Here is an 11,363-nt window from a genome sequence, read left to right as displayed (position 1 = left end):
ACAAACTTTTAATGTGAGAATTGTCCTTTTATCATTATAATCATATTTGCATAATTCATATTATTTGGCCTTAGCTTTCCACATAGGGCCCTAATTCACCTTACTTCCTAACTTGCATGAAAATCATCCTTCGAAACATACTTATAGTCCATGATCATAATTGAAATACATACTCATAATTCATACTTAGAAATTCATGATCATAACTTATACTTCTAATCAAGGTAAGGCATGAATGCATGATCAATTGATTCGAAAATTATGTAATTGAATTGAAAACATGCATGATCATAAACATTATATCAGCCCATACATAATTCATATAGATAATATAATTAGGAAGTATAATTGAAAATAGTCATCATTTTCATCATGTACCCTAGAGATCAAAATAGGAGGATTCATTGAAAAACTCTTTAATTTAATGCAATAGCCATCAATTTATATCAAAATAGACTCATGATCATACTTTGAATCAAAATTCATGCAATAGGAATAGAGATCATAAAACCCATAAAATATCAAATTTTAATTTGATAGAAAACCTTGAGAAATTGATTGGGCTTCATGGATGAAAGAATCCATGAATCAATCCCCACATACCTAAAGTGAGGAAACCAATTAATTGGGAAGAACTTGAGAGTTTTGATGGAGAACTTAGGTGAATTTAATTGAAGTCTTCAATATAGTCCTTGAGAGTCTTTGGTAGAGAGAAAAATATTTGAGTAGGTGAATTATAGAAGAATGAATAGAATTAGAGGTTTAGGTTAATTTATAGAGTTGAATTAGGTCCTAAAAATGTCTAGTTTCATTAGCTAACAGTTTGGAAAAAGTCTAAAATGCCCTTACTAAAAATTCAACTCGGCCAGAAAAGCCTTGCCAGGTCTGCGATGCGGACTTGTCGCAGACTTTTATATTTTATGCAGTTTCTTGAGAAATCTATCTTTTGATCTACAGGTCCTAAAAATACAGTAAGACCATTTTCCTGCAGGTTTTGACCCCCTAATCTTTATTCCGAACTCGGATTTTCCAAAAAGATGAAGGATGATGCATTACTTGAGCGGCCTATTCCTAAGGTATTCTTAAAGCACTTATGAGCATTTTGAGGGATGTTATATATTACCTCATAAGGTTCAAGTGTCCTAGGGTGTCTAACATTTCGCGTTGAGTAGAGTCTTGTTCATCAGTGTGAAGTGCACCACATCTATGTATAGAAGGCTATAAGGAATTTAGAGAAATGTTTCATTTTTTTCTAATCTATATCATGCGATAGAGTTGTTGCCTAAGGTTCTTTTCATAATGATTGGTATTTGCAATTTTCAAAAATTGCCTCCATAAAGACAAGTCCGTCAAGCTTATGATCCTTTCACCGATCAAGTTACCCATGCTGAGATTCAGACCGCCATCACTATGCTACCTCATATTGTGGCCAACCAAAGGGTTGTTGATCCTCCTAATGCTTCTACTCAGGCTTCGAGGTTAAGAAATTTTGAAAGAATGAACCCTCTCAAGTTCCATGGTTCAAAAGTTAATGAGGACCCCCAAGAGTACATTGATGAAGTTTATAAAATAGTTAGTATTATAGGAATGACTTCAGAAGAGAAAGTAGAGTTGATGTCCTACCAACTCAAAGGTGTTTCTCAAATTTGGTATACTCAATGGAAGTTTGAGAGTGATGATAAGAGTCCTATTGGTTGGGAAGTCTTTAACATTTCTATTCTTGACCGCTTTTTCCCATTGGAGTTAAGGGAGTCCAAGATAAAAGAGATCATTAATCTCAATCAAGGAAGAATGTGTGTGAGTGAGTATGCCCTTAAGTTCACACAATTATCAAAGTATGCCCCATTTATGGTTGCCGACCCTCGAGCTCGGATGAGCAAGTTTATTTTAGGAGTTTCAGGCTTGGTGTCCAAAGAGTGTAAGATGGAGATGTTGGTAAGGGAGATATATATCTCCCAACTCATGACATATGTGGGACAAATAGAAGATGAAAAACTAAGGGAGAAATCTAAAGGCTTCAAAAGGGTGCGGACCGATAGTGGTTCATCTTTTTCTAATGCCCTAATCTCTAGGCCTAACAAGGACAAAAATTTTGTTCCCTCTTGTGAGAGGTTTAGTAGGACTCACCAAGGGGAATGCACAACGAGTAACGATGGTTTTTACAACTGTGGTGATATGTGGCATAAGATAAGGGATTGTCCAGTGGCAACTAGAAGAGGAAAAGAGATGGCTCGAGCTGTTTCATCCTGTATGTTATGAGTTCCTATGGTTATGATAATATTCGGTATGGAGTACTTTCATATTTGTTGTTCCATGATTGACTTGATAACCTGAGTATTTGATTTTCGTGCTAGTCGAAGTGTTAGATTCTCATTTCTATCCTTCTAAATCGTTGAGTTCTAGTTAATCTCATATCTTTTTATACGCATGTATGTTCATGAAGCTGATTTAGTCATTTTTATGTTAAGTTTTAAATTCCCATGTTTTATGCATGGTGATGTTTTATTGCATTCATAATGGGTTGCCAGTCCTTTTTCCATGTCCGTTTTGGGGTAGTTGAATCTTATTAGAGGACTAATGTTCATAAGAGAGGAATATTGTAAGACCCTAGAAGTTGGAAAGTAAAAATAAGAAAAAACCTCAAGGAAATTTGGATTGTCTTCAAGTAGAAGAAGCAACTTACGAGTTCTAGGTACTTTTATGAGTCGTAGGACTAACTCATAGAAGTAGTATTAAGTTTGGAAATGGAATCAAAGTAAAAGGGAGAGTCTACGAGTCAGGTTGACGACTCATAGACAGAATTACGATTCTTAATAGCACCTCATAATAAAACTTCAGAGACTTGAGAAATTGCAGGATTTCAAGACCTGCAGGATGAATGGGTCTATGACCCATAATAACTTTATCATGACTCATAAGAAAAGAGCAGAGGCTCAAATCTCAAGGCTTTCTCAGACGGATGACTCAAGTTAACGAGTTGTAGGGTCTTTGATGATTCATAGACTTGAGTCGTAGAGGCCAAGGTTGTTTTTCCAGTAGCTAGATATATGGTGCACCACTTTGACGGCTCATGTTGACAACTCGTGAAGCTTTCTACCACTCGTAGAGTCCTAGTAATAGGGTCTTTCGACATGAGTTAATGAGGGGTATTTTTGACATCTCCTATTCTCCTAACTTCTAAACTAGTAGTTTTGATCCTATTTCCTAACCCTATATATATACCCAACCCTTCAAGGATGAATTCATATCTCTCAATTCGATCCCAAACAATAATTCTTTCTCTAAAATTTCTCTCAAAGATTGTCCTTCTTCTCCAAAGGCAAGGCTAGGGTTTTAGGCTTTCAAGTCCTCCAAGTTTCCATTGATAAGCTTGCATTAGAGATTTTTTAACCTAGGTATGTGAGGATTGATCCATGGGTCCTTTCACCCATGGGGTCCCAAGGTGTTCCTTAAAAGATCTCTTCAATTTCAATTGTTCTCTAACCCTAAATTGATGATATTGGATTGGGTTGTTTCAATTATGTTTTTACTTGAATTCAATGTTTATTCTAAGCATGATTCTACCTTAATTGCAAATTTTCAAGTTGTTTTATAAGTGACCATGCATAATGTTATTTTTAATGGTGATTTTTATGAACTATGATTAGTTTCAAAGGGTTTTTCACTGAAGGCTTTTATAAATGATGTTTGAGACTTATGGAAGTTTGGTGAAGATTATAAATTATGATAATATAATCTTCAAGAAGGTTAATGACAGGGTGAGTTAAGGCATAAAGATGTTTAACGAATAAAGATATGTAATGATGGAAATTCTATACTCACATTACATGAAATAAAGTTAAAATGCTATTATATTATTATATTCTTTTGAAGAATGGAAGACGGGTAGTGGATATGGCTCCTCCCACATAGTGTTAACTTTATGTCTTACGGTTTTTCTATTCCATTGAGAGTTTAGCTTACACCACGTGGACCTTGGGATAGGCATTCTCTCTCATAGTAAAGGCAAGAGACCTGTTGAAAGATCCCATTATCCAATAACTACATTCCACCGAAGGATAAAGGATCACCCGTACAAGCGTCACGACCTATATCCGTGCCATGATGGAGCCTACTATTACCCCTGAGTAGAAAGGCCAAACCCAAGTCAAGCGAAAGTCAAACCTCAATCTAATTAAATAATTAGTACATAAGAAAGAAGAAGAAAAGACAATACGACAAAATAAATTTTGGGTCAGGGTATAGATATGTACATACGGTACAAAATATACAAAAAGCCCGAAAATGATCAAAGTGATGAACAAAAGCTAAAAACATATACAAATATATGCAATGCATAACTAACTATCCAAAATACAAGTCAGAATAAAAAAGGGAATATAACAAGTCTCTGAACGTTAGGAGCTCACCTCAATCCGAATCTGGCACCACTATGGATGATCAGGCGCGCACTAAGGGTGGCTCGAACAGGGAGCTATATCAAAAAGATGCAGAAGTGCAGTATGAGTACCAAAAAATGGGGTACTCAATTGACATCATAGGCTGACCAAGCTCAGAAAAAATAATAATAAACAACACGATGAAACTAATAATAGCAAGGAAGAAGCATAAAATCTTTGATCTCGGGGAAAAAGGTACGGGGAGATTATACAATAATCAAGTAAAACCAATATATCATGTAACCACATCAATAATCCCAACTCATAAAATACCAAAAGAATTCCCAAATGTAAACTCATAGTTATGGCTCATTATCCTCTACAAATATCATGAAATACCTGGAATAACCCTCGAGCTCATCAATAAAAGGGCCGCCCGAAATCATGTCTCGAGCTCATCAACATCAAAATAATAACCCAGAACATGTATCATGGGCCGCTCGGAATTCACACTTCAAGCTTATCAATGAATAAAATATAGTCCAAAGTCAGTAAAAGGGTCGCCCGGAGTTATTCCTCGAGCTCATCAACCATGAAATATCATGAATAATATTTTACCATATTTCCCTAAATTTCTCATATTTATTCATCCGCCGAAAGTCTTAAACTCATCATTTATTCCTCTTTTTAAGAAGATACCTTTTAAATTTGGTGGGGTAAATAATGCAAGTAGCATGGATAAAATCATATATCACTCACCTGAAACTATAGCATATCGAAAGCACGACTTTAGGCCTAATATTTTAATATCATGAGCAAACAAGGTACAGACATAAGTCAAAATCATAGCAAGTGACCAACCAAAACCAAATAAGTCAAACATCGGTATCATAAGTTCAAATCACCTAGGAACAATTTCTAACGATTCTAGATGTTGTAAGAAAGTTAAACTAGCACCTAGACTAAGGCTCCAATGGCAAAAACCCAAACTAGATACTAATGATGGTTCTCAGCTCCAAAATACTCAATAGGTTATCAACACCTAAATCACCAATGTAATCACATGCAACAACCTAAAATACATCAATTCAAACCAAGCCAAGTCTAATAAAAAGGAATACATAACCTACCTCAAAGTCAAAACTGCACACAAATTGTTAAACCAAACTTTTCCCTACCAGGCCACCTCCAAAAAATGCTACTCTATCAAATTATCAAAAAACACATCAAAACAAACCCAATGATACCCATATTACTATAATTAAAACAGAAATAAAATTGGGACAAAATTTGACAAGGATCCAAGCACAAAATCAAAAAATTAACTCCTTCACAAGGTCCCAAATAACTCAAGGAACTTGTTCTCCAAAAATGGGCCATTCCGAGCACTGGAAGAGCTCAAATAACCCCACCAATTTCAAGCTCTAGAAAGGTTAATTCACCTAAAAGGAAGGCTTTTCTCCTAATGACGAATGTACCTATGGATTCCCCTTGAAAATCCACGCAATTTAGGCTTTTGAATCACCCAAATCGCCAAAATATAGAGAGAAAAATTGAGTTTGGAAGATAGGGGTCAATTATTAAAAAGAGACCAAAAATAGACCTACGATGTTGCTTAAGCGAACCCCCAGTGTTTGTTTAAGAGACTACCTCAAAAGAGGATGGAATCATTTCAGCGACACTAGGTCGCTTAAGCGACCAGACACTTAAGAGACCAGTCGTTTTACCGATAGGTGGTCGATTTTGCGACACCCTGTCCCAGGTGCCTAGTCGCTTTAGCGACCTCCTGGTCACTTTAGAGGCACTCGCTTTAGCGATCAGGAGTTTCTTTGACGACGGCACCAGATGCCTGTTGGTACAAGATGAGCTTGACATGCCAATTTCTCTGATGGAGTGTTCCGGATTTGTTCGGAACCCTGTGTGGTAACTGAGATATACTATCCCACTAAATTCGGTTTTCCAGACTTAATTGCGTATTTGAAATTCCTATACGAGGTCTTTTTACTGAAAAGTGGGTCCCACACCCATATATCACTTTCCACAATGGGCCTTGGGATTAGAATAGAAACCTTGGGAAGCAAACAAAGAGTCGCTCTAGACCAAACTTGACATTTTGAAACTAATCGTGCTGTCAAAATTTCCATCTAGGCACAATTTTTAAAAATGTTGACCACAGTCAACCATAGGCTAGTTTTCAAGGTCAAAAGCGTCAAATAGCTCCAAACTTGTACTGATTAACTTGATACTCGTGTAGACCATGCTAGTAGCCTAATTTGGCTGTCCCATAGCTGATGGAACTGTCAGAATTCTGTTCTAAGGTCATTTAACATAAGTTATGACTGAAGTCATATTTTCAAGTTAAAAAGGTTCCAAAATAGAGAAACGAGCCTAAAACCATTTTGAGAACTTCGGAAACCAAACCAATGATCATTTTCTAAACTAAACTTGGTGTTTTGGAGCTAACCATGCAGATAAAATTTTCATTCGAGCGTGTTTACTAAAAATGTTGACTAAAGTCAAACTTGGATAAAACTTTAAAGTTGAAACGCCTAATCGCACAAACTCAAAATAAAGACTCCAAAATTCAAACTAGCCTTTCCTCTAAACCAAATTGGACTTTCAGAGCTGATGGAAATGACATAATTGCCATCTGACATCAGAATCTCCCTAGGTTGACTCAAGTCAGCCCTTTCAAGTCTTAAGCTTCAAGAATGGCCAAATTACCTCAAAACTCAATAGGTCACCTTGGTGAGCATGTCACCCATCCCAACATCACATAAGAGCTATAAAGAAGCTACAAAAAGGGGTAAAATGGTAAAAACATGTAAAAGTATGAAAACGACCTTGGAGGTCATTACAACATCCACTACTAAAAGGACTTTCATCCTCGAATGTCAAGGAAGGAAAGTACCTGGTGGCTCAAAAAGGTAAGGATATCGAGTCCACATATTGTGCTCGGTTCCCAAGTAGCGTCCTCAACCGAATGATGCCTCCACCTTACTTTCACCGATGGAATCTCCTTAAACCTCAACTTCCTAACTTGCCTATCTAAAATAGCCATATGCTCCTCCTCAAAGGCTAAGGACTCATCAAATTGAACTGAATCTTACTAAAGCATGTGAGACTCATCAGGGATGTACCGCCGTAGCATATAAACATGGAACAGAGGCTGAACACCTTAAAGTTCTGGGGGAAAGGCCAACTCATAAGCTACCTCCCCTACCCGTCTCAAGATCCTTAAAAGGACTGATGAACCTATGGCTAATCTTACCCCTCCTCCCAAATCTCATCATGCCCTTCATGGGCGACACTTACAAAAATACTCAATATCCAACCATAAACTCCAAAGGCCAAACCCTTCAATCAGCATAACTTTTTTGCCTACTCAGGGCAGTACGGAGCCTCTTTGAAGCAAATCGGTGCCCTAAGGCCTAACCTCAAAAGCATCAAACTAGCCTACTAAGGAACGATATCTTGTACCATATAATACCTCAAAATGTTTCATCTTGATGCTTGAATGATAACTATTATTATATACGAACACAACCAAAGCTAAGGACTGATCCCGCTGACCCCAAAAATCAATAGCACAGGCCTATTCCATGTCTTATAAGACTGAATAGTCCTCTCTGACTGATCATCAGTCTAGGGGTAGAAGGCTATGCTGAGCTCAAGTCGAGTACCCAAATCTCTCTATATAGACCCCTAGGAATATGAAGATGTTACACCCCACATCTTTGAACTCAGAAGGTTCCTTAAGTTACTTAGAAGCTAGTATGTGAGCCACTTAAGTTACGATGCAATTGAACAACTCTAAAAAGGGAGAATGTGACATCCCATGGTAGGGGAGGTTGGAAATAGGGTCAAGAGAAGTCGGAGGGAGTTGGAGGCCAAGTGATGAGTCATAGGGCTCAATTTGCTTATGTATGCCCCTAACTTAGAAGTTTTACATACTTAAGTTATTTGAGTATATACCAAGCTTACGTAGCACTGATGACATAGGATCTTAAAATAAGAAGAGATTATGAACCCACAAAGAGGAAACAAATTATGCGGGGCGGCAAATAGGAGGGTGACACATGGCAGCACCTAAGCAAGCAGGTGACCCACCTGCTTGGGGCCAATTAGGTGACCCACCTGCTTGGGGGAGGTGGGCCCCACTGTCATGTGGTAGCCCCTCCTTCAGCATGTAGATACGGTGGCCCAATAGGGGCTGGACATGTGTCACCTCTTGGGACTGACACGTGTCACACCCTAAGACCACATATAGGTAGCTATATATATCATAATTTTCAGCTTTTATTCATCAAATTTGCAGCAACCAAAAATAGGTGAACAAACCCTAATCTAGAGAGAAAATTGCGACGGCTTGGGAGAAAAATAAGGTAAGTCCCGATTTCGTTCCGTAAATTAATTATTTAGCATATAACAAGATGATATGGAAGTATTATTAGTATAAAACTAGAGTTTGGTGCAGAAAAAAAATGGACAGCAAGCTGCCATGATGATTCAGTGCGCTAAAAAAGAGTTCCGAGGCGCTATTTCGGCAAGTTCTAGACAATTTCGGGAAAGGTAAGGTCTTTCCCTATTGAAGTTTATGATGTTTTTATGGGGTGTATTACACACATTTTGGACTGCTGGAAGTTGGGAAAAAGTCGGGAAAATTTCGACATTCGAAATAAACTAAATCGGAATCGTTATAGTTAAATTGTTGCCAAAATAAGGGTTGTGCGCGTGGGGGATGATGCTGGTTACAGCCACATGACTCCCCTCTTCGTTGTGGTGCGTTTCAGGGTATAAAAGTTCTCTAAATGAGGTGGTGGAGCTTCTGGTTACAGCCACATGACTCCCCTCTTCGTACGGTTAAAGGTTTCGCAAAATAGAAACTAGAAACTCTCTTTTGGTATCGTAACTTCGGGCGAGTCGTTTGGAGTTTATATTGTGTAATATTGCCATGTTATATATATGAGCTGCTGGTTGTATTGTTTGTTGGATACAGGTGTTAAGGACATGGTTTGGAATTCGTATAGGGCACATTATAGGGGAGGTGCTGTCCGATTTCCATTAACACCTTAACTAGTTAAGGAACTAGTCGAGAAGGCGAGCGAGGGGATGAATGCTATGAATACTCGTGAGTAGTCTGAGTTGCTGAGAAGTCTAAGGTTGTTAATACTTGCATTACTTCCATATTAAATAGGTTTCGAGGACAACGACGTGAACGCGAGTAAGGGGAATCCATAAGAGATATGTGGAACTTTCTTTTGGCATGTTTTTGGTATAAGTGCGTACAGATATCTTTCTTTCCTTTTGGCAATGCTTAGCCTTAAGTGACTTGTATATGAAGTGCAGGGATAATTCCATTCCCAGAATTCCAAGTACGCCTCATAACTCCTATCAACTGTTCATTATTAGAGTTCCTGTAAAGGTTAAGTATTGCCTAGTAGGGTTTCTATGTGTTAGAATGTAGGGTGTGAGAAGCTATCTCTCTTTTCCATTGAGATGTATTTAATATGAAAATGAGATTACCATGCCATAGTGGTTCACTGAGCCCCATGATGGGCCGGGTACGAAATATGTCTATACAGATCACTTGAGGGAAAGTACACACTATATAGAGCTTATTCTCTTTCTTCTTTTGGGCATGTCTTTGTGTTAGTTGTAAGTTGAATATGATCTGAGCTCCGGGGTAAATCCATCCTTAGCATCTCCTGTTTACTTTTAAACACCAAACTCTGATAGTAGTTGAACTATTTTCCTGGATACTTGTATACGTTAAAGAGGTACCAAATGTACATGCTCCGAGTCATAAAGACTACACGAGACTATGTGTTTGATTCCATAAATAATTTGGCCCTACGTTAATACATGTCTAGGTTCCCCGAGATTACTTTTGAGACAGCCCATAATGGCATTTAGAGGACGCTGGAGATGACTACTTCGTTACTCGGGTCGTCAAATAAAAGCTCAACTTTCTTATTCTATCGAGTCTCTAATAATGATTTGAATTGCATATAGTTACTCATGACTCAACTCGTGTATACTGTAACACTTCTTTCACCGAGTCCTAGGCTAGGTCCGTTATCATGTACAACTCACTACATTATTCACCGATCCCTCACTAGAGGGTCGGGTACGTATGTATATATGTATTATGATGATGTGTTGCAATAAGGTGGTGATAGCACCGAGCCTATGATGGTCCTACAGATGTGATTCGCCGGATCTTTGAAAGGGTCGGCTATATTGTATTATTTGAGCATGCATACCTTTGTGATTCACAGAGTACAGGTACAGGTTTCTGGTTTGATAATTTGTTCCCCTGTTTCTCTATTCTGAATATACCTCCAGTCGTATTATGTTATGTTTTACATACTCAGTACCTATGTCGTATTGACCCTCCTTTCCTCGGAGAGTTGCATTTCATGCCCGCAGGTGCAGGTACATAGGTTGGGGATCCGCCAGCGTAGGAGTCCCACTCAACAGTCCAAGAATTCTCCATTGTGCTGGAGCTTGATTTTGGGTACTAAAACTTGATGCATGTATATAAGTTTTATTCACGGGTACGACAGGGACCCTGTCCCGCCTTATGTTATTGTTCTTTTGACTCTTAGAGGTCTGTGGATATAGATGTGGGTTGTATGTGTGTAGAGCGTATGTGTATATAAATTGTATATACGTTGTATATGGACTGTATCTAAGTTGTATATGAGTTGTATATGAGTTGTGCATGGGCTGTATATGAGCTATGCCTAAGTATATATGAGATATATGTACGGATATGTACGGCTGTACTAATATGACTTATAATCCGAGGCATTCCCGGTGTCGTGGCGGCCTTGTCGGCTCGCATATATATGTATCATGGGACGACCCCATGTGTTACAATAGCCTTGTTGGCTTATAAGTTTTCTTATGTGTTGATGTATTTTGAGTATAACCAGGGGACATACTATGTATAGTTGTCCAGGGTAGACAGGGGTGTCC

This window comes from Solanum dulcamara, chromosome 5 (assembly GCF_947179165.1).
Source record: "Solanum dulcamara chromosome 5, daSolDulc1.2, whole genome shotgun sequence".
NCBI lineage: Eukaryota > Viridiplantae > Streptophyta > Magnoliopsida > Solanales > Solanaceae > Solanum > Solanum dulcamara.
Note: the sequence above shows the minus strand (reverse complement) of the source record.